This window comes from Notothenia rossii, assembly GCF_949606895.1.
Source record: "Notothenia rossii genome assembly, chromosome: 10".
NCBI lineage: Eukaryota > Metazoa > Chordata > Actinopteri > Perciformes > Nototheniidae > Notothenia > Notothenia rossii.
This window is the reverse complement of record NC_136908.1, coordinates 62,068,503-62,091,296: the sequence shown is the minus strand read 5'-3', so window position 1 is coordinate 62,091,296 and position 22,794 is coordinate 62,068,503. Positions and strand designations below refer to the sequence as shown.

At 39.4% G+C, this 22,794-nt stretch overlaps 1 protein-coding gene across 1 annotated transcript in view; it reads right to left on the bottom strand.

Moving 5' to 3' along the window:
• Positions 1–21,920, bottom strand: part of LOC307022806 (plexin-B2-like) — a 171,139-nt gene extending 149,219 nt beyond the window's left edge. Inside the window, 1 exon segment of the mRNA XM_079655698.1 lies at positions 21,444–21,920. The gene's annotated coding sequence lies outside the window, so the exon portion shown is untranslated.
• Positions 21,921–22,794: the final 874 nt, after the last annotated feature.

Here is a 22,794-nt window from a genome sequence, read left to right as displayed (position 1 = left end):
CACAATAAAAGCCTTCTAATCATTCCTCCTAAACCGCTGGAAGGCTTTTAATGTGAAACATCTGCAGGACACGCTGAGTGTGCGTTAAAAGCAAACAGCACATTAACACAGTAAACTAAAGCATATGAAATACACATCATCATCGTCATGTGTATGACCCGGTATCAAAGCAGGAAATAAAGGACATGTTCCTGTCTTCAGTTCAGAGATATTAGAACTGTATTTACTCTGTGTTTGAAAAAAAAACATTGTGTACTGCTGAGCGGATGTTTTCGAGAAGAAGCAACAAGAGGGAGGGGAAGCAAGAAAAATGCCAAGAAGGAGGAAGAAATAAAAAAGGGAGAGAGGAAGGGAGCCAAATAATGTGAGGTCAAACAGGCCAACACACAGGAAATGAACACACACACACACACACACACACACACACACACACACACACACACACACACACACACACACACACACACACACACACACACACACACACACACACACACACACACACACACACACACACACACACACACACACACACACACACACACACACACACACACACACACACACACACACACACACACACACACACACACACACACAGTTTGAGGGTGTGTTTGGGACACTAATGCATTCGGTGTGACTCAGAGACCAAGCTAATCATAGTCTGAGGAAGAGAGTTCATGAAGAGCATCTATAATGAGAGGGTGATAAGAAACAGGCCTGAATACTTTGTTTGGATAAATACAAATAAAGTTAAAGAGGGCAGAAAGGTCAAATACTTCTGCGAAGGATTTTCTCAACTGTAAGGCTCTGCTGTGATTGGTCAACTGCTTAGGGATGTCCCGCCCCCTTTGACTATAATGTACAGTGTGTTTGAGCGCTAGCCAATAGGAGCCCAAGTGTAGTGATGTCACTGTGTTCAAGAAGTAAACAAAGGAGTCCAATGGAGGCGTTTTAAAGTGTGCTTCATACTGTGCCTGTTTACCAGAAATGTAGTCAGGACAGGACTGAGCGGAAAGTGCTTAACATCGGAAAAAAAGTTGCACAGATGCTCACCCAGCAGGTTAATGGCCCGGGGAAACACACAAACATGCACACACACACACAAACATGCACACACACACCAGAGTGTCAACAAGCTCCAGCGACTCTGTTAAACTGGTTTATTCATGAGTAACCCTTCGTCACATCCAGTGGAAAGTACTGATTACACTGTGTGTGTGTGTGTGTGTGTGTGTGTGTGTGTGTGTGTGTGTGTGTGTGTGTGTGTGTCTCCTGCATTTGAAGCACTTGACAAACATTACAGAGACCTTCTACAGTGAAGCAGCCATTCTCCGTCTGTCGTCTAACTCGGTTAACATGTATTTAACCCGGCTACTTCCAAACGGGACAACACCGAGATTCAGAGGGAGACAGACTCTATTAGGAAATATATATAAATCGATATTAACATATATATAATATAATCTATATTAATACTGCAGATTCAGCTCGGGAAAAAACAATCAGTGTTACTATCTTATAATAATAATTCACCACTGTAGATATTGTGATAAGCATTTTACATAGTGTCCATATTTTGACCTCAACTTATTATATATTTTATTCCTTTTTATTTTATTTAATCTTTTTTGACATTTTATTTTAACTTGTATTTTTAAATATTGTTATTCCTTTTTATTGTATATTTTATTGGACATTTTAATCTATTTTCTTATGTTTGTATAAATATATATTTCTAATTGTATTCTTATTTTATGTTTCTTTGGACGATCAACTTTAACATCTTATTTTTATATAAATAATATCCTTATTTTTTTTATTATTGCACATACTAACTTGAACGTCTTAGGTTTATATAAATATTTATTTACTATTTTTATTTATTTGCCAAGACTTACACAACAGGTCCTGTAGAAACGGAGAGCACTTATGGAGCCTAAGATTTCTTATTTCCTGTTATATCACCATTACTAAAACCACTTGTATACCAAGAGTGTTTTCTAAACACGTATTTGACTTTAATTAAGTCCTAATTTACCACCAATTCCTTCCAAATTCAAACTTAAAAACAGAAAGAGTCCACAGCTTCAAACAAGAGAAATAAAACCCTCTGATTGCCTCGCCTCATGTGTAATCAGCAGAGTGTGTTCATCATTACAGTCACTGCAGGAACTGAGGCTTGGTGATTGCACGATAAGGACGTCAAACACCTAAAAGAAGGACTGTGGAATTATACAAATAAATAAAAACCAGCGCACCGTTTTATACGAATTCACGGGGAGACTTTGACAAAAACTCCTGAGGGGCTGAAACCAAAATGAAAGAAAACATTTAAAAATAGCGAAACGAGGCGGAGATAATTCAGAGAGACGAGAGGGGGAGATAGACGAATGGAGGAGAGGATTGTGGCTTTTTGGGGTTGAGGTCAAACTGCAGCCATGAACACACGCACACACTCGCCAACTACACACACACACACACTCGCCAACTACACACACACACACACACACACACACACACACACACACACACACACACACACACACACACACACACACACACACACACACACACACACACACACACACACACACACACACACACACACACACACACACACACACACACACACACACACACACACACACACACACACACACACACACACACACACACACACACACACACACACACACACACACACACACACACACACTTCAGGGTGCGATCAGACGCCTCACACACTTCTGCAGTGACTCAGACAAACCTGAATTTTATCGCTTTCTCTGAAACTCAACACAAAAGGCGCGTTCACACCGGAGTACTTTTCCCGTTTAGTTCCGTTAGTGCCTGGAATTTTGCGTTCACACCAAAAAGAGAACTTAGTTCAGAGAACTTTTACCCCCATTTGTAGTCCCTGCTAGAGAGGTGGTACTTTCCTGGGGAGAAGAAAGTACCAATTTCTGATTGGCTGGGCGGATTGCAAACCACGCCCCATAAAACTCTAAAAAGTTTTGTGAAGCCGCCATTTTATTTGCTGGCATTAGCATTATTAGCATTAGCATTAGCCCCGCGCACCAACGGAGAGAGACTAACTTATGGCAACACAAAAGAAAACATGTGAGCGGTGGAGATGAGGAGGTGTCGGCGTTCTGGCGATTTACTCGGAAGGCTTCAGTAGAAGCTGCTGGGAGTCCCAGTAGCTTCTACTGAAGCCAGTCCCCAACTCCGGGGACTTCCGGCCGGGGACTTCGGGTGGCAGTATACGCCGTGAAGTGTTTTGCGGCCTGCCAGTAAACCCAAAGCAGAAGAAGAAGAAGTGATGTCAGCGGCTTCATTTGCGTAAGACTTATTCCGGTGTGAACGCGATCAGCTCTTAGTTCCATGGGGGAACTAAGTACAGCAAAGTACTTGGTGTGAAAGCGGCTAATGATCCAGAGTGGAGAAATGTACAAATGGCAGCAATGCATGATGGGAAAGCTGTCCAAAAACACCTGAATGCAGCTTTTGGGTGGGTAGTGGCATCAGTAATGGTTTTGAGGTGTGATTACACGGTCAGTTAGACAGATGGATTCATGTGCCGGCTATTTTCTCAATTAAGCGAAATAAAGTCATAAAATAGGGCTTAACGATTTCGAAAAACTATGTAATGGAGATTATTTCGAATGATATTGCGATATAATTTTGCAAAGAACTAGAAGGCATTTTTCAGCGCTGTATTCTTCCACATTTCCTAGAAACAAAAGGGGAAGTCTTGAAATATAAAGTCTATGAAGAGGAAGACTGTAAAATGCTGTTTCATCTAGCAGTGTTCCTCAAACTCAAGAATAACCAAGTTTCTTCTCGGTCAAACTAAATGACCTTTACACTCCACTTTTCAGTCCGCTAAAAACTGTAGAAAACCTCACTTTTAGATCAGCAGAACTTCACACTAGTTTCCGCTTGATATTGATAAATGATTAAAAAGCCAGATGTCTCACGTTAAAGGAGCGCGTCCTGCTGACAAACTCCACACCCGACGTGTGAACGCAGCATTCAGTCAGAGGACATGCTGTCACACACACACACACACACACACACACACACACACACACACACACACACACACACACACACACACACACACACACACACACACACACACACACACACACACACACACACACACACACACACACACACACACACACACACACACACACACACACACACACACACACACACACACACACACACACACACACACACACACACACACACACACACACACACACACACACACACACACACACACACACACACACACACACACAGACAGAGAGAGAGAGACCACTCACCTTTAAATACTCGTATCAGACGTGTGATTTCTGCTTGTGAGAGCGGTACACTAGAAAGCTTCCCGTGTGCAGCATAATATAAATATTTAGTAACAGTTTCTGTTTCTAATGCCCCACACGACTATCCAGGACTAAAATAAAACTCTGGAAACTCCCCCCCCCCCCCCCCGTCTTCCATGCTCTCTGAATAAAAACTGAAAGCAGTCCACATACCGAGAGGATTACTGCAACGTCCCAAATAAAGACGTGCAGTATCAAACACTCGGGTGGAAAAGACACACGTCGCAGTCATTTTCTGCAGCTTCTGACAGTTAAAAGTATTAATTACTCTCCAATAAGCAGCTTTTTGGATTAGTTGAGTAATTGTTTGGTCTATAAATGAAATAAAAAAGCTCCTAAAGTGCAGTTTGACGTCTTTACATGGCTTTCTTTGCACCAAACGCCAAGACAATATTCACTTTTAAGGATATTTGCTGAGAATTACCGTCAACAAGTAAATCAGGGTTCTTTAAATCATATATTTAGCAGCATAACGTTTGGAAAATACAGATATTTAAAGTTGCTTAATTTACGCACTAAAATTCAAACCGCTTGAATGTAAAACCTGTTTTCATGTTTGATTAAACCTATTGTGAGAAAACGACAAACTTCATTGAAAAAAGGTCAAAGTATTTATCTTTCATTTAAAGGCATCATGTGATGAAGCACTTCCATGAAGCAGTGGGATTTATATTTGGAAATAATTCAACTGAAAGCACTCTATTGCCTACATTTCCCATAATGCAACTCTTCAGCATAGTTCCCAATCACTTTGTAACACTATTGCTTCTATTGGCTAGCGCTCCAACACATTGTACGTGATCGCTTTGCTCGCTTCAAGAACTCAACCTTTCGACAGAAGCGTCAGCCAATCAAATCATATGCCAGTACAAGCTCTAGCCAATCAACCGCGTGCTTGTGTGTCAGGGGCGGGAGATTCATGTGATTGGTTGTTGGTCGAGCTTCAGACACGCCCACCGGCAAGCTTCAACGCACGCCGCCGTGTGGACGCTGCATAAGGGGCGGGACATCTCTAAGCTGGTTGACCAATCACAACAGAGCCGGCCAGCTAACCAATCAGAGCGGACTGGGCTCTGGTTTCAGACAGAGGGTGAAAAGAGGTGCAGCAGCAGAGGCAGTATGAGAACAATAAAGAGCTTTTTGAACATTTAAGCATGGAGACAGGTCCCAGTAGAGGCAGAACACAAACATATAAGCCTTAAAAAGTCTTGAATGCTCTTATTGCAACCAAAGAACATATTAAAATCCACTTTGAGCAGAATTTACTTAGTTTAAAAAGGTCATGTAAATCAGGAAAAGACATGAAAACACAGTTTAAGTTGAACTGAGAAACTGACAGTCAGTGAGTCAGAGCGACAGGAATAACTAACGCTGATATGGAACAACGTGACAGACGGCTAAATATGTGTGATGAAGAGCTGAAGAAGTGACGACAGAGAAGCAACATGATTCACCAACAAGAGGAAGAGAGAGAAGGAGAAGAGGAAGTGTGAAAACATGAAAAGCAAAAAGAAGGAAGGAGGTTTTTTTTCATATAGAAACCGGATTGAAGTGGAACTTAAAGAGAAAGTAGGTGAAGTTTAGACGAGAGAGATATTCAAATGTGAGCAAAAACACGCCTTGGTTCAAATAGAAAGCAAAGAGCAGATGTCAGGTATCTGCTTCACCTATCTGAACAAACACCACACACACACACACACCTGTTTCTACTGCAAACACAACCTTTGGACGTTGACAAACACACACATGCTCCGTTTCAAATGGAAATGTACAAACCCCACACACACACACACACACACACACACACACACACACACACACACACACACACACACACACACACACACACACACACACACACACACACACACACACACACACACACACACACACACACACACACACACACACACACACACACACACACACACACACACACACACACACACACACACACACACACACACACACACACACACACACACACACACACACACACACACACACACACACACACACACACACACACACAGATTACCGTCAGATAAACACTGTCACATGCCAACAGATAAGATGACCTGAAACTCTCCAACCTCCATTTTGAGGACTTCATGGGAAATAGAAAATGAATTATTTCTTCCCCAGTTCAATGATATCGGTTCCAGTTTGTTTTAAATAAAAAATGACCACTTTACGTTGTGTTTCATCTTGTTCTTTTTATGTATTAACATCGTTTACCTGCATTTTCACTCGTACCATTGTGTCACTTGCACTATTTTATGTATTTTCATGTCTTAAGTATGTTGCAATGTTGAATGGAACATCGTGTATATGAGAAAAAATGTGAATTTTAACATGGCCGATTCGTCTAATTCAGTGGTTCCCAACCTGGGGGGCATTCAATTCAAGTTAGTATTAAAGGCATAAAAAGACAGTAATGTATAATTCTTTATTTAATAGAAATGTTTCTTCTGCCGTAAAGTGTCCAGACCAGGCTTCTCTGGATAAGCGCATTTCTAAAACATAGTCATTGTCCATGCCGGTTTCAGTTGGATTATTTGTCTCAGTTGCTCCGATCAGATCGGTCTCCTCCATTTTGTAGATTATTGACGACTTTTGAATCCACCTAAACACATCGGCAAAATCCGGCTTACTTTGAGCATGTGTTTTAAACAGTTTAATCCTTTGTGAATTGTTTCCACTTGCGTCGTCCTTTAATTTCTTCATTCAGCGGGAATCACAATGAATGAATCCTGAGTCCAATAACCATCAAAGTCACTCCAATAGAGCTCCTTAGTTACGCTCTCATCGTCCTTTAACAAAATACTTCACATTCATCCAGTTTGTAAAAGTAGTTGTAGCATTTTTATTAATTCTTTATTTATTTGGGGTCACGTTATAGTACAAGTACAGTTTTTCAAATCATATATTTTTAGAGACCCAAAAGTGACAAATGAAATAGCAAACAAAATTAATCAAAGTAAAATAAAAACGAAAAAGTACACGGGGGTTGTTGTAGCATTTTTTTAGACTTTTAAACTTGAATTACCGCTGTTGCGCCCCCCCCTCCCCCCTTGTGTGTGTGTGTGTGGGGGGGGGGGGGGCGGGGGGGGCGCAACTTCCAACAGGAGTCATTTGGGGGGGCTCTTGGGAAAAAAAAGGTTGGGAACCCCAGACCTAATTGAACCAAAACACAATTTTTTGCTGCAAGACAGTCCAAAAACACCCGTATATCTGTGCAGAAAGATACAGACTTTTTTAACACAATGAACATAAATGCAAGAAAAAGATGTTCAATATTGAAGTTTGATTTTCAACGGTGTAAATGAAGCTTTAGGGCTTCAAACCTCACGCACCTCTACCTCACAGAGAAACACTCCACTGAGAGGGTTCACCTCCACGAGTTCTAATGAACCTTCAGTCTGCAGTAATAAGACAAACAATAGACTTACGCAACTAGCATAGCAAGTAATTAAAGCCATTGTGTGAAATTAAATGGAACTAGTCAAATTAAAGCAGGCGAGAATCATTAGACAGAGGGCTTTGTGGCTCTCTTCCCCCGGTCCGTACGTCTCTTTTCATGTTTTCTATTCTTTATTCTTTACACAACGAGAGCGCCGGGGCTTCTTCTTTTTTTTTTTATTCGTGTAATGATTACTCTCGTCTTTTTTGGAGAGCGACGCCTCCATGACTGACTGACGTGACCCCGAATTAACGGAGAGATTCGGAGGCAGACAAATGTTCCTACGCAGAGAAATATCCATCATCATAAACCTGTGTGTGTGTGTGTGTGTGTGTGTGTGTGTGTGTGTGTGTGTGTGTGTGTGTGTGTGTGTGTGTGTGTGTGTGTGTGTGTGTGTGTGAGAGTGATACGAAGACAGACATAATGATGAAGTTAAAGAGCATCCTGGGTAAAGGCCTGCAGACATGGTGCTCCCGCGAGGGTCTTTTTCAAAACGCTGACAAAACTGACTTACAAATCGCTCCATCAACGAGACAATGTGATCCGAGTTGATGTGATCTGCCTCCCCGGGGTTTCTAATGCCGAAAACATGAATGGGGGGGGGGGGGAAGACGAGAGCAATCTGCTAAAATGTTTTTGTTTGCACGGGGGAAAAAAAGAAGCTCATCTGGGTGGACGTTTACATTCCTGCTCCACGAGAAAATGGCCTCGGAGAGAGACGTTAGGATTTCGCCTCTAAAACAATCATAGATATCGTGATGGCTTCCTGACATCAAGCCTCGTTTGACTCTCAGGAATTGGGATCACAACAACAACAACAACAACAACAACAACAACAACAAGTGTGTTTCTTGAAGAGATTGTCCTACCAAACAGAACAACGTTACTGTTGACGGGGTAATTCAAACAGAAAAAGACATTTGGCTTAAATCGGGACACTGCTTAGTAGGGCTGCTCAATTAATCGTATTTTAAATCGCAATTACGATTATGGCTTGCAACGATTACGAAAAGAACGTAATCGAAATAGAACGATTTTTTTTTTTTTTTTTTCTTCAAGTTAATTTTTTTTTTTTTTTTTTTAAGTTGAATTATACTTAAAGTTCAGGGTAATCAACTTTTAAAAACATTTTCTCCAATAAATGGATGTTTTCAAAGTAAATGGATAATCGTTTTTAATAATCGTGATATCAATTATTGACCCAAATAATCGAGATTATGATTTTTGCCATAATCGAGCAGCCCTACTGCTGAGTCGTTTCCAACCAATAATCAATCTTTCCTTTATCCTTAAAAAGGTTCATTATGATCCCAAAGACATTTTCCTAAGTCTGACCAAAGTGGTTTTCTCTTTGTAACTGGAAACAATATCAGGAGAATCAGGTTTTCCTTTTACACATTGTACAAAAAAAGATCGGTTTTCATTGACTAAAGTTACAGAAATATGATTTTGGTCATAAAGTAAACAACAAACTCTTTCGACTTTTTGTCAAGTTAGAGCCATGGACGAAACTAAAACTTGGACTTTAAAATGTGGGCAACTGGGTTCCTTTCTTCTTTACCCTCAGGTGTTCGTTTACTTCTGCTTTTACAGCATCAAAGATAGAAACATCATCCGCATGCAACTCAATGTGAATTCTCCGGACAACAATGAACTCTATTCACACATTGGACATTAAAGACTTTGACCTTTTTCAAGAAGCTGAAGGCAGGGTAAAGTCCATTGGGTTTTCCATGAACAAACAAAAACACAATTGTTCTCTGATTCAACTCAAACGCTGATCAATGGCTTCGAAATTTCGACTGTCACCAAGACTGACTAAGAAATCAGAAATGAACAAAGACATTGCTCAAGGAATCAGCTACTTTGTTCAATGCTAATAAATGATATTAGCAACTGGACAAAATGGTTTGTTTCTTAAATTTAGAGTTCATTAGGAAGGGATTTCTGCACTTCTCCAAAAGCTACAAACCACCAAGAAGAAGCTGAAACGACCAGAAGTCAGTAATCAGTCAGAAAGCTTTCCACGTCCCCCGACAACAGGAGCTTAATGAGAGCCACACATTAACAGCTGGACAAACAACACAGCAAAACCCCTCTGCACACACACCTCACACACACACCTACACACACACCAATCAGCTGCTGCAGACACACAAGGCAAGACCACACACTTCAAAACGGACTTTGTTAGCCTACAATTCTGCCTCTAAGGGTTTGAAATGCACCCTTTTGGTAGCGTTTCCATCATTTCTGGACAAAGACCGAGAGTTTTGCCACCTTCTAAATGCCTCCAAGAAGTCATTTTATAAGAACATACGAAATATTTGGGCTCAGTTTCAATTTTACACATAAACTACACGAAATAAGATACGTTTTCAATTTCTAAATATACAGGGAACAGGTACATTTGGTCATAACATATTTTGCCTTTTCTTGAAAGTGACTAGCAATTTAGCGGGTTTTCCCTTTCCTTTTCCAACCAATAAACAATGTTGTTTGTATATTGCCACCACGTTTTTTCTCGTATGAAATCCGGACAATGTTGAGGAATCAGGTCTGCAAAGTCATTTACGCAACTACCACTAAATGCACCTTTTTGTTAGTATTTCCATTTCTTTTGGTCAGAAATCACAACCTTGCAACGCTTTAAATGCTAGCTTGGTGTAGTTTTATGAGAAGACAAGAAATAATTAATATTTGGCAACGATAAACCCAATTGCATGCTATTGGCGGTCAGGCTTGCTGCTTAGACCAGAAAAAAGTTAATCTGCAACCATGTTACGCATATTTCAATCAAAAATACGTAACATTAAGTGTTAAGCTTAAGTTTAAGCTTCTAAAATCTGCTTTTCCAAGTCAATTAAGAAAGAAACCTGAATGAGCAATTTGGAAACATCACTTTGGTATTTCGGGTATTTTAATAGAGATTTCTAACAATTTTGGGACATTTTAAAGATGATATAAGCAATTAATCGAGGAGAAAATAGGTAGATCAAGTGATGAGAATGTTTAGTTGCAGCCCTAAACCATGATTTACAGATTGCTGCATTAGATTAGATGCAATTTCATGTGAAGACAAGAAATAAATGGATAATCTTTTGGCAGCGATAAACCCAATTGCATGCTTTTGGTTGTCAGGCTTGCTGCTACAGTACAAATTGGCCTCTTTGTCACCAAAGAAGATGTCTGCTTTGCAAGTGTAATATAGTGAAGTAATGACATCCATGAAAGCTTCTGTACACCTACACACAGATGCATGGGGAGAGAGAAAGAAGTCATTTTTGGATGTTTAAAACCATCAGAGGATGATAAGAGGCCACAGATGAGTGAACGGCGTCTTCAATATAATGTAAAGGAAGTGTGAGAACATATCCAAATGTGTCGGTGATCAAGAGGCTGGAGGATAATCCTTTTAAAAGAGGCTCCACTTGATAACAGCAGTGTGTTTTAAATAAAGTTTCCGACTGAAAAATGGTGGGTTTCTCCCTTTTTAACTAGTTGTGCAATTAACGATTATTTATTTAGCTTTAAATCCTGTTATCATTCGCTCAGTTAATCTGTTCGTCTTCAAACATTATGGAAAAATGGCCGTGGAATATCCAAAGTGATTGAATTGAATTGAATTGAGGGGTTTGTGTGACAGAATGATCATTTATAACAGAGAAAAGCTGCAAATATACACATTTAATTGGGTGGAATTATAGCTTATGTTTGGTGTGTTTGACCAACAAGTGATGGTTTGTCCCAAAATAATTAAGTTAATTCTGTTTTATACAAAAGAAAGACCATTTGTTTTGTTAATATTTTAACACAAAAAGATAGCTGCAATGAATAGTCCATCACAAAAAGTTGATCTGCAACCATTGTCATCATCAATTAAACATTTCTTCAAGCAAAAATGCATTCATCAAGTGGTGTAAGCTTCTCAAACATAATCATTTTCAGATTGTTCATGTCGTATAAGATGGAAGATTAAATATAAATGGGTTTTGGACTGAAAACAAGCAATTTTAAAACATTACTGTGGTATTTTCTTACCATTTTGAAACATTTTATAGACAATATAATCAATTAATCGAGTTAATTAGTAGAATAAATGATAAGAATATTAAGTAACGGTTCTTTATGGTTTAAAAGGACCTCTTTAACATTGTAAACAAGCGCAGGTTAAGTGAGTTCAGCACACCTAGGGAAACGGGTAATTAAAGGGCGGCTGCCACACACAGACAAGTAAACAATGTAATTACTGTGTCATTCAAAAGAGGCTACTTCCTGCTCTGCTGTTAACACTATTCATGGCTTGAAATTGGCCAATCAGGAGAGGGCTCCCTGGGGGACAGAATGCCACCTGGCTCTGTGAATGGTCGAGGTGTAAGAAAAGGAATTCAGCATGTATAGAGTCTTAAAACCAGATTTCTTTGCATTTTTTAGCATTGTAGCTTAGCGGTGGTGATGTGAAGTCCTGTGACCGTGCTGTAGTTCCTTTATAGCCCAACATTAGCCTCCTTTAGCTTAGCGGTGGTGATGTGAAGTCATGTGACCGTGCTGTAGTTCCTTTATAGCCCAACATTAGCCACCTTTAGCTTAGCGGTGTTGATGTGAAGTCCTGTGACCGTGCTGTAGTTCCTTTATAGCCCAACATTAGCCACCTTTAGCTTAGCGGTGGTGACGTGAAGTCATGTGACCCTGCTGTAGTTCCTTTATAGCCCAACATTAGCCTCCTTTAGCTTAGCGGTGGTGACGTGAAGTCATGTGACCGTGCTGTAGTTCCTTTATAGCCCAACATTAGCCTCCTTTAGCTTAGCGGTGATGACGTGAAGTCATGTGACCGTGCTGTAGTTCCTTTATAGCCCAACATTAGCCTCCTTTAGCTTAGCGGTGGTGACGTGAAGTCATGTGACCGTGCTGTAGTTCCTTTATAGCCCAACATTAGCCACCTTTAGCTTAGCGGTGGTGACGTGAAGTCATGTGACCGTGCAGTAGTTCCTTTATAGTTCGTTTTTACCTCTGTTGTTTGTATTTAAGCTTCAAAAATCATAAAAGTGGTGTTTTTATGCAGAGATTAACCTTAAATATACCAAATTCCGATGGAAAAATGCCATTAGCTTTCGAGGGAGCTGTTGCAATGCTAACTTTAGGGTCTATGGAGATTTTTTATTGGTGTAAATAAACCAATATTCATCTTCAAGTGATTTCCACCATTGATCACCGTTTGTCTCCAACATTACTGAAAGGCATGTTAGAATTCATTTATTTAACCATGTTTTAAAAACTCCCCCAATTTAGCTGAAAGTGAGTGATTGTCTACGTGACTCTTTGACCTCTGAGGTCCCGCGGTCTCTTCCGGTCTTAAATCACTACAACATGCTGCACGAACATTAAACTTTTTACTTTTAAAAAGGGAGGTTTCCCCCCCAACCCCCACCTCCCCCCCTTCTCTCTTTTTCAGTCCTCACTGCCAAGTCACAATTTAATTTCATGCTTTGAGGTTAAGGGACGTTTTTTTCCCATCAGTGAAGAAGATAGTTATTTTGGTGCTTGAACACAGGATCTGCAGAAGGGTTTGGATGAAAAACAACCACATGGTTCCAATAAAGACTGAACAGGATAATAGACTTTGGACTGCAATGTAGAATTAGCTCTAGCACTAAAAGAGAGCAAAACAAACACTGTTGATATAAACATGATTCATGAGGGTTTTTTTGCCAAATCAACAAAGTGGCTCAACACATGCTGCAGAAAATCGATGCCAACAGACAGCAGCCGGTCAGAAGTCCATCTGTCAGACCGTTTTATCCCCAACATCATGCTGGTTGTTATAGATTACAGACAGCTAATGCAACAGTATGTCAAAAAGCCTCTGTTGAACTTTGACAAATCAGGCATATGCATTTGTTTGAACTTTAACGTGACGTAACAGGACTATTTTATACTAGCTTCTTACTGAGAAATTAGTTTTTTAATAGTTCAAATAAAAGCCTGTCAGTTAGATAGGGGAGATTTTCCAACATTAACACACGTCACAATATGGCAGGATAAGTCAAGCATAAACACAATTTAAAATGCATTATGAAGATTTCCAAAGTAAGAAAGAGTATTTTTTATTTTGCTCCATCTGCCTGCAATAAGTCAGGGGTCGGCAACCCGCGGCTCTTTAAGCCCTCTGCTCTGGCTCCGTGGAGCTTAGACAAAAATAAAAATAAAATACAATAAAAAGTATTTGTCGGACTATTTATATGTTGTTGCACGGTTGAAATATTTCGTATCTTGTATTTTGAGGTTTATGACACATAAAAAAAAAAAACGGTTTTAATTAGGTCAACTAAAATATGCGTCACATCCTGCTACGGTCCCGCACCAGCGCCTTTTCTTGCAGGTGAATAACCTGACCCCCGGCTCGATGAGCGAACTATGGATAAATCAAAGAAAATAAAAGTATGGGAGGAACACAGAGGGTTTAATTCTGCGTGGACAGAGTTATCTGTTTTCACAGCAAACAATGCTGGCTTACCGGTATGTTTTCAAAGTGGGTCAATTTTTATTATATTCATTTCCTTCAAATGTGCAGAGGACTCCCCAAGTGTTGATTTATTTTAAAGTGGGCCTGTGTATTTTTTTTTTTATTCTCCTTATAAGAGTTCTTTGTTTATTATTAGAGGTTAACAGTTTTCTATAATGTAATAAATAATAAATGCAAAAAAAATTGTAGTTTTTGTCTATGATGTAACAATATATACAACTTTATAAGCTATCAAGCTATCAAATATGTTTTGCGGCTCCAGACAAAAAAAAGTGTAGAAAAGGGGGAAAAATTGCTCTTTTGGTCAAAAAGGTTGCAGACCCCTGCGTCAAAGGTCTTAATATTACATTAAATATCATTTAGCTGACTTTTTTATGCAAAAAGCCATAAAGAATCAAACTCCGAACAACAAGGAAAGTGCTGCTAAAGTAACTCAACAAGTGCTTCGCGTGATACTTCCACCATTGGTTATGCAGGCCAAACTCTTTATATGTGTCAAACAACAACTCAAACTTAAAAAAGAACCACTAATTTATTCAGAATAATACAATTGTGATGGCAGAAATGTGTATACAGTAAATGTGATAAATATTGACTTATACGGAGAATGTCAACAAGGGAAAGGCCCTGGTTGGTGTTGTGTATTCTCTATGTGCCTCCATATAGTAAAATCCTACAAATTCAACTTTCTGTTTGCAGACAGCGAGTCACAAAACCAGACAGACCTATTCCTGTCTAACAGGTCTCTGATAGTCTCGCTGTAGGCTACACACTCACACTCCACTTGTGTAAAGTTAAGCTTTCAGTATGACAGCATTTCTCTGGAAGATTATAGTTTAAGCAACAGCTAAATTCCTGCGAAAAATGCATGATTTGTCAGAAAACAATGTTGGGTGGGTTGATAATGCAACAGCTATTCTTGCTAAGGTGCTAGCAACGTGCTCAAGCTAGCACTAACCAATTAAAGTAGAGTTTTAGGTTAGTTTAGCATAAAGACTGGGATTGGATGAAACAGCTAATATCCAAACTTCTACCAATGCCTTGAAAGCTCACAATCGTCTTTCACTTTCACTTACTATTTGTATTTTATTGAATAAACAAGATGTAATGTGTTATAAGTGAGCTTTAAAAGGGAGTACCATGATAGCTGTTTCCCAGTCTTTATGCTTATGCTAACATAGCCGTTTCCCTCTGTTTCCAGTCTTTATGCTAAGCTAGCTGTTTCCCTCTGTTTCCAGTCTTTATGCTAAGCTAGCTGTTTCCAGTCTTTATGCTAAAATAGCCGTTTCCCTCTGTTTCCAGTCTTTATGCTAAGCTAGCTGTTTCCCTCGGTTTCCAGTCTTTATGCTAAGCTAGCTGTTTCCAGTCTTTATGCTAAGCTAGCCGTTTCCCTCTGTTTCCAGTCTTTATGCTAAGCTAGCTGTTTCCCTCTGTTTCCAGTCTTTATGCTAAGCTAGCTGTTTCCCTCGGTTTCCAGTCTTTATGCTAAGCTAGCCATTTCCCTCTGTTTCCAGTCTTTATGCTAAGCTAGCTGTTTCCCTCTGTTTCCAGTCTTTATGCTAAGCTAGCCGTTTCCCTCTGTTTCCAGTCTTTAGGCTAAGCTAGCTGTTTCCCTCGGTTTCCAGTCTTTATGCTAAGCTATCTGTTTCCCTCTGTTTCCAGTCTTTATGCTAAGCTAGCCGTTTCCCTCTGTTTCCAGTCTTTATGCTAAGCTAGCCATTTCCCTCTGTTTCCAGTCTTTATGCTAAACTAGCTGTTTCCCTCTGTTTCCAGTCTTTATGCTAAGCTAGCCGTTTCCCTCTGTTTCCAGTCTTTATGCTAAGCTAGCCATTTCCCTCTGTTTCCAGTCTTTATGCTAAGCTACACGTTAGGGCTGCTCAATTAATCGTATTTTAATCGTAATTACGATTATGGCTTTCAACGATTACGAAAACAACCTAATCGAAATAAAACGATTATTTTATTTTTTGGTTTTTCAGTTGAATTATACATACAGTTCAGGGTAATCAACTGTTAAAAACATAGTGTTCAAATTTGTTTTCTCCAATAAATTGATGTTTTGAAAGTAAATGGATAATCATTTTTAATAATCGTGATATCAATTATTGACCCAAATAATCGAGATTATGATTTTTGCCATAATCGAGCAGCCCTAGTCCACGTTTTCCTCTGTTTCCAGTCCTAATAGCTTTACTAAGCTAGCTGTTTCCCTCTGGTTTCATGTCTTTTTCCAAGCTAACTTTCCCCTCCATTTCCAGTCTTTATGCTAAGCTAGCCGTTTCCCTGTATCTATGCTAAACTATGCTAAGCTACGAAGCTGCCTGTGTACAGACATGAGAGCGCTATCAAAACCATCCTGTCAGCAAGACAACAAACAACCAAAAATGTCAAACTATTCCAATATGCTACCAACACATTCAACTTTCATCCTGCCAAATCTAAGTCAGCCTTTAGATCAAAGTCCACTTACAAAAAAACATTAGATAAGATAAGAGAAAGCTAAAATCCAGAAGCCCAGAGCTTTGATACCGTATGCAAAACAAGTCGAGCCGTAGCAAGCTATCCAAAAATACCTTATTAACCTGCTGACCTTGATAAATCGTGAACATCGTGCCAATACATGAATACTCTTTGATTTTCCTTCCTTGTGGTTCCTTCTTGTTTGATCTTCCCATTAGCTTGTTTTAACTCCAAGACATATTTCTGTAAACTCTCAAAGAGTGCATCACTTCCAAGTCAGAACATCACGTAAAACACAGAACAGTTTGTTCCAGAGGCTGGAAAGTTAAGCAATTCAAAAACACAGATAGTGATTTGTTTTTCTGCCGTGAGAGGAGATTACGTCTTGAAGCTTTCTCTGCAAATAGCCTGCCTTATGGCAAAAAACATTAAAGGTCCCATGTCATGCTTTTCTGTTACCCGTCCCCTTGTGTGTCATGAAGGTTTTTCTGCATGTAAACGGTCTGCAGAGTCACAAACCATCAAAGTACACCCTGTAGCGAGTAAAACTCTAACACAGAGAAGACCTGTCTGTGCTGCTCCAGAACGCCTCGTTCGTGTGAACACCCAGAGGCCGCACCCTCTGCCAGCATTTCACGAAACAAAGCTTAACCTTTCAGCGATTCATGGCGGATATGTACAGCGTAGGGCACTGAAGAACGATGCTGTTCCTGCTTTGTTTGGACCAGCGGGAGAGTTAGGTAAACAACCTGTAAGTATTCATTGTTGTTTGTGTATTTATGATGTTTAAAACAAACAAGGTATCTACCACGACTGTTTAAATGGGTAAACGTTTGTCGGGCTGCTAAGTTGGGATGGTGGAGAAATGCTCTCCGCAGACCCATTCTCACAGCGTTATAAACCTTTTTCTGACTCAATATCAAGCCACACTTATTGTTTTTACTTCAGCTGTGAGTGTTTGTGTGTGCTCAGGATGAGTTTCGCTTGTTCTCGCTGTATCGCCGACTCGCAAACGTCCCGACCAATCAGAGGACACTGGGCTCAAAGGGAGGGGGGGCAGGAGCTCTAACAAGCCGTGGACATATAGTGAATACACATGCTACAGAGATGCTGTATGAGAAACCAACGTGAGTTTGGAACATTGAACAATGTAAATCTATTCTAGTAGACCTCAACAATGGAAATATGATCAGTAGAAATGGCCATGACATGGGACCTTTAAAAAAGGAATTCACCAAAGAGCTTATTCAAAAGGAAACACACTTATCGATTTAGAAAATGCTATTTCCGTGAAAACATTAATTGAACAAGCCAACAAGAGTGTTAGGATAGATGCTCATCACTCATACTGACACTGGAAGCCTGAGCCTGCAGTTTGCTGCAAAGCTTTGTGTTTGAAGAGTGTTCTCTCTTATGTTTTCAGACATTTTCATGGACGTCTTCCAACAGATTAAGCGCTTTGTCGAGGAGTTGGTCTAGAGAGAGAAGATGTCCAGAAAAAGTGAGAACTGTCTTGTTTTGTCAGTCGATATTCAGTTAAATGTCATATTAAAACAGAAACGCAAATCTCCATATGTGAGAGACATTTGTGCATGAAAATCGACTTTTATGTTGAATTGGATATCAAAATATAGACGTCTTCCAACAGATTAATCGTTTTGATAGTTCTTGGTCTAGAAAATGCAAGATAATAGTGAGAACTGTGTTGTTTTGTCAGTGATAAACCACAGAAGATACGGTTTAATGTGATATTAAACAGAGAAAAGCAGCAAATCTACATATTTTAGTGTCATTTGTGCAAGAAACGCTACTTGAATGATCGATTTGATATGAAAATACGGAAGTCTTCCAACAGATAAATCTCTTTGTCTAGAAAATGTCCAAAAAACAGTAAGAACTGTCTTGTTTCGTCAGTCCAAAACCCACATATATACTATTTAATGTGAAATAAAACAGCGAATAGCAGCAATTTTCAATATTTGAGAGACATTTGTGCCAGAGAGAACTACTCAATTGCTCAATTTGATATCAAGACATGGACTTCTTCCAACAGATTAATAGCTTGATCTAGAACTTGCTCTAGAAAATGTCTGAAAAGAGTGAGAAGTGTTTTGTATAGTGATTCCAAAACTGAAAAAATATACCATTTCATGTGAAATAAAACTGAAGGGCGGTGGTGGCGAAGTCGATAGGGACTTGGCTTGGCAACTGGAAGGTCACCAGTTCAAGTCCCGGCAAGACCAAGTGCTACCGAGGTGTCCCTGAGCAAGGCACCGTTCCCTACACTGCTCCCCGGGCGCCGTTCAAAATGGCAGCACACTGCTCCTAACACTAGGATGGGTCAAATGCAGAGAAACAATTTCCTCACGGGGATTAATAAAGTATATCAAAATCAAAAGCAAAAGCAATGTTCCTTATTTGAGTCATTTCTGCATGAAAAACAACTTTAACGATGAATTTGATACCAAAATAGTTTGAAATGACATTCCCATCAGTCGATTGGATGACTGCATCTCTACTCAGGTCATTCTTGCATAAAATAAACCAGAAATTTCACAAAAAAACAACCATTTCAAACTTTTAAAAAAGGCAAAGAAATGCACATCAAAACTTCCCACTGGTAACCGGAGTAAATTGAACATGACAACGACCTGCTCAAGCAGCCTTGAAGCTTCACGCTCCACTGATCGCAGCCTCATTTTAGCCAAAACATCAGAAAACAGAGTGGAAACGGAGCGAGTCCCCGCGACTTTAATGGTTTTATGGCTTCGGAGCTCAAGGTGTAATGTGGACGCTCCTCTAATCCATTAACCGACACCATGGGCAATTACCTCCACATCATGTACTGCAATGCTAGGAAGCAGATGGCCAACAACACTGTTTTTCATCCACACACACACACAGATGCAGGTTAATGTGTTTTAATGACCTTTGGAGCCGGAGATTTGACGGAGTACAATCATTACCCCGGCTGATGTTGAAATGGTTCCAGCACTTCTGATCACTACTGCCTTCAAAAAACATCTGTTTGCAGTTATATAGGAGCATCTCTCTCTAAACAGCTTCTCAAACCCATCTCGAAACTTCCAATTATCCTCCCTGGGATTGGTATGGATTCAATGAGGAGAATCAATGGAAGATAATGGTCTCTGCACAGGTGTTGTAAATGTCAGCGTGTGAAGTTAACAACGAAGGAAGAAGTCTGCCGAGGTGGGAAGTACATTTACTAAAGTACTGTTCTCTCATACTTTACTTGAGTATTTAAATTCAATGCTACTTTATACTAAAAATATAGTTTAGGAACATGTATTGTCCTTTTTTATTCCACTACATTTATTAACACCAGCTACTGTTTACATATAAAACACATGACCTTTGTATATGATTTAATGCAGGACGTCACGACCATGGTTACGACCAATATCTTACAAAAAAAAATGGCTAAAGTTGTCTTAATATTTAAAAAAAGTATAGCATTGTGAAGCACCTTGAGATGTATTATGCATTATTAAAATGTAAATGTCCTTACATGTATTTAATGTAATATAATACTTTCAAAGCAGTCATGGTGCATCATGGGTACTTTTGATACTTTAAGTACGTTTAGCTGGCTATACTACTTCTACCATTTTGAATTCAGGGTATTTCCACTATTTCTGAAGTGAAGGATCTTCTTCCACCTCTGGAAGTCATTATTGAAGCAGCTCAGCAGGATCAGCCCACTCACTGAGGCTCCAGATGTTCTGTGCATTGATTAATGTCCCAACACATTCCTGCTGTCTGCCTAATGCCAGATTCCGTTGAAATACCTGGTAATTAAACATGATATTGCCAATAATTAAACATTTGAATCTGCAAAACGAATTCAAAGTCATGCAAGGAGTTATCACAGCCCTGGCATCAATTCGGCTTGCATACAAAACTCAAAAGACATTTTTAAAAGTTATGTTTCTCTAAGTTTTTAAGCAATTGACTTCCTTTACGTTGCAACTCGTTACTTTAACGCATGTCAAAACTTGTCTTACTAATAACCAGTGATGGAAAAGGGACTCTTAAATGTTCAAATACTCTTAACCCATACATTTATATCAAATTGTATTTTAAAAGTATTTTTATTTGTGTGTATTAGCTACTTAAAAGTAACTAGTAACTAAAGCTGTCAAATATATCTTGTGGAGTAAAAATTACAATATTTGCTTCCAAAATGTAGAGAAGTAGAAGTATAAAAGGAGCATAAACTGGAAAAACTCAAAATACAAGTAGCCTACCTCAAAATTGTACTTAAATACAGTACTTGAGAACAGGTACTGTGATACTTTACACTATTGGTAATAAGGCACTATTTGTTGGATATATTTTACGCCGAATGACAAATACTGTACTGTGTTTGTAGAAATTGCAAGTTGTGTCACATGGTGCAGTTTCCATTTACCAGGGAGCAATACATTATGACATTTCAGTTTTTGTGAATGGAGTTTGGTGTGACGTGAGGTTGATCAGAAATCACGAGTGCCTTACAAATCTTTAAAATCCCCTCTAAGTATTTCCTGTTGTTACGAAACAGTTTAAACAGCTTAATATCCAAAGTGCTGCTTACCTTTTGGATGTGATCTCCCTCCGCGTGCAGCCGTGTCTTCTGCCTGTATTCCTCCCAGCAAAAAAGGGTTTGAAAAGTTACAAAATAAAAACTCGTCCTCTGTGTCAGTTGGTCCTTCAAAGAAAAGTTCCCAAATCTACATCCTGATGTGAGGAAACCGAAGCAATGAAAAATAAACGTGTGTTTTACGCTGCGTAAAGTCCAACAATATTCCCACGACAAACAAGTCCTGCTTCCTTCCCACGCCCAGGAACCCGGCTAACTACATGGCTCAGGTGTATAATTCATGACTAAACCAACACACACACTGTCACACACGCACACTCAGTTTTTTTTTAATGGCTGCAGGAGTGTGTGTTTTCTGGATCCAGTGCGACACACACATCCAGCCGGATCTGCAGCGCGATACGCAACTAAAGTGTAGAGAATCAGGATGAGAGTTTTTCTTCCTCCTCCTCCTCCTCCTCCTCCTTCTCCCAATACTGAACCCCCAATGAATGTGGATTTGTAAAATGAAGTCAAGCTAGAAAGAGTTAGAAGCGTTTACACCAAGAGCGTGGTTCATGTCCTTTCAAGATAAAAGCCGAAATGGCTGCATAATAGCAATGGCAGACTGTCCTAACAAGATATATGACAAAAGTCACAATATGTTTTAAAAGACAGGACGGTTAATTGTAGGATGTGTAGCAGTGTGTGTGTGCACTTGTATGCGTGCTCGTGTGCGTTACTACATGCAAAGCTACGTTTTAAAGTCATGTGAATGCACGTTTAAGGTGAAATGTTTGCATTCACCCTTAAATGTTATGACTCGATTGCATGAATGGTGCAGAGACAAGAGTAAAGGATGCCAAACTACTCTTTGGTAAGCCCCGCCCCCCCCAAGCAACATCAGGGCCAAAAGTCTGAAAGCGAAAAAAAAGGTCTGAAAGTGAAAAACGATCTGAAGGTGAAAAGCAATGTGAAAACTAAAAAAACAAGATTTGAAACTGAAAAAATAATTGTTTTGAATCTGAAAACGAAAAATCTGCAACTGAAAAAAATAAGGATTCAAATATCAAAATATGTATAAAAGTGAAATCTGAAAATAAATATTTTATTCGAAAAAATTGCTGAACTGAATCAAAATAATATTCAACCTGAAAAATGATTTCAAATACTTATTTTTATTTTGAATACATCATTGTATTTTTCAAAGTTCAGGATAAAAACTTGAACTTTCAAATAAATTGTATTTTTTTGAATGACCCTGAAATAGCTCCCTACTACAGCTACTGCAAACACATCTATACAATTGTCCAAAAGAAGTCCGATTTGAATGAAAAGGACGTTAAGATCTGTATTAAATCAAACT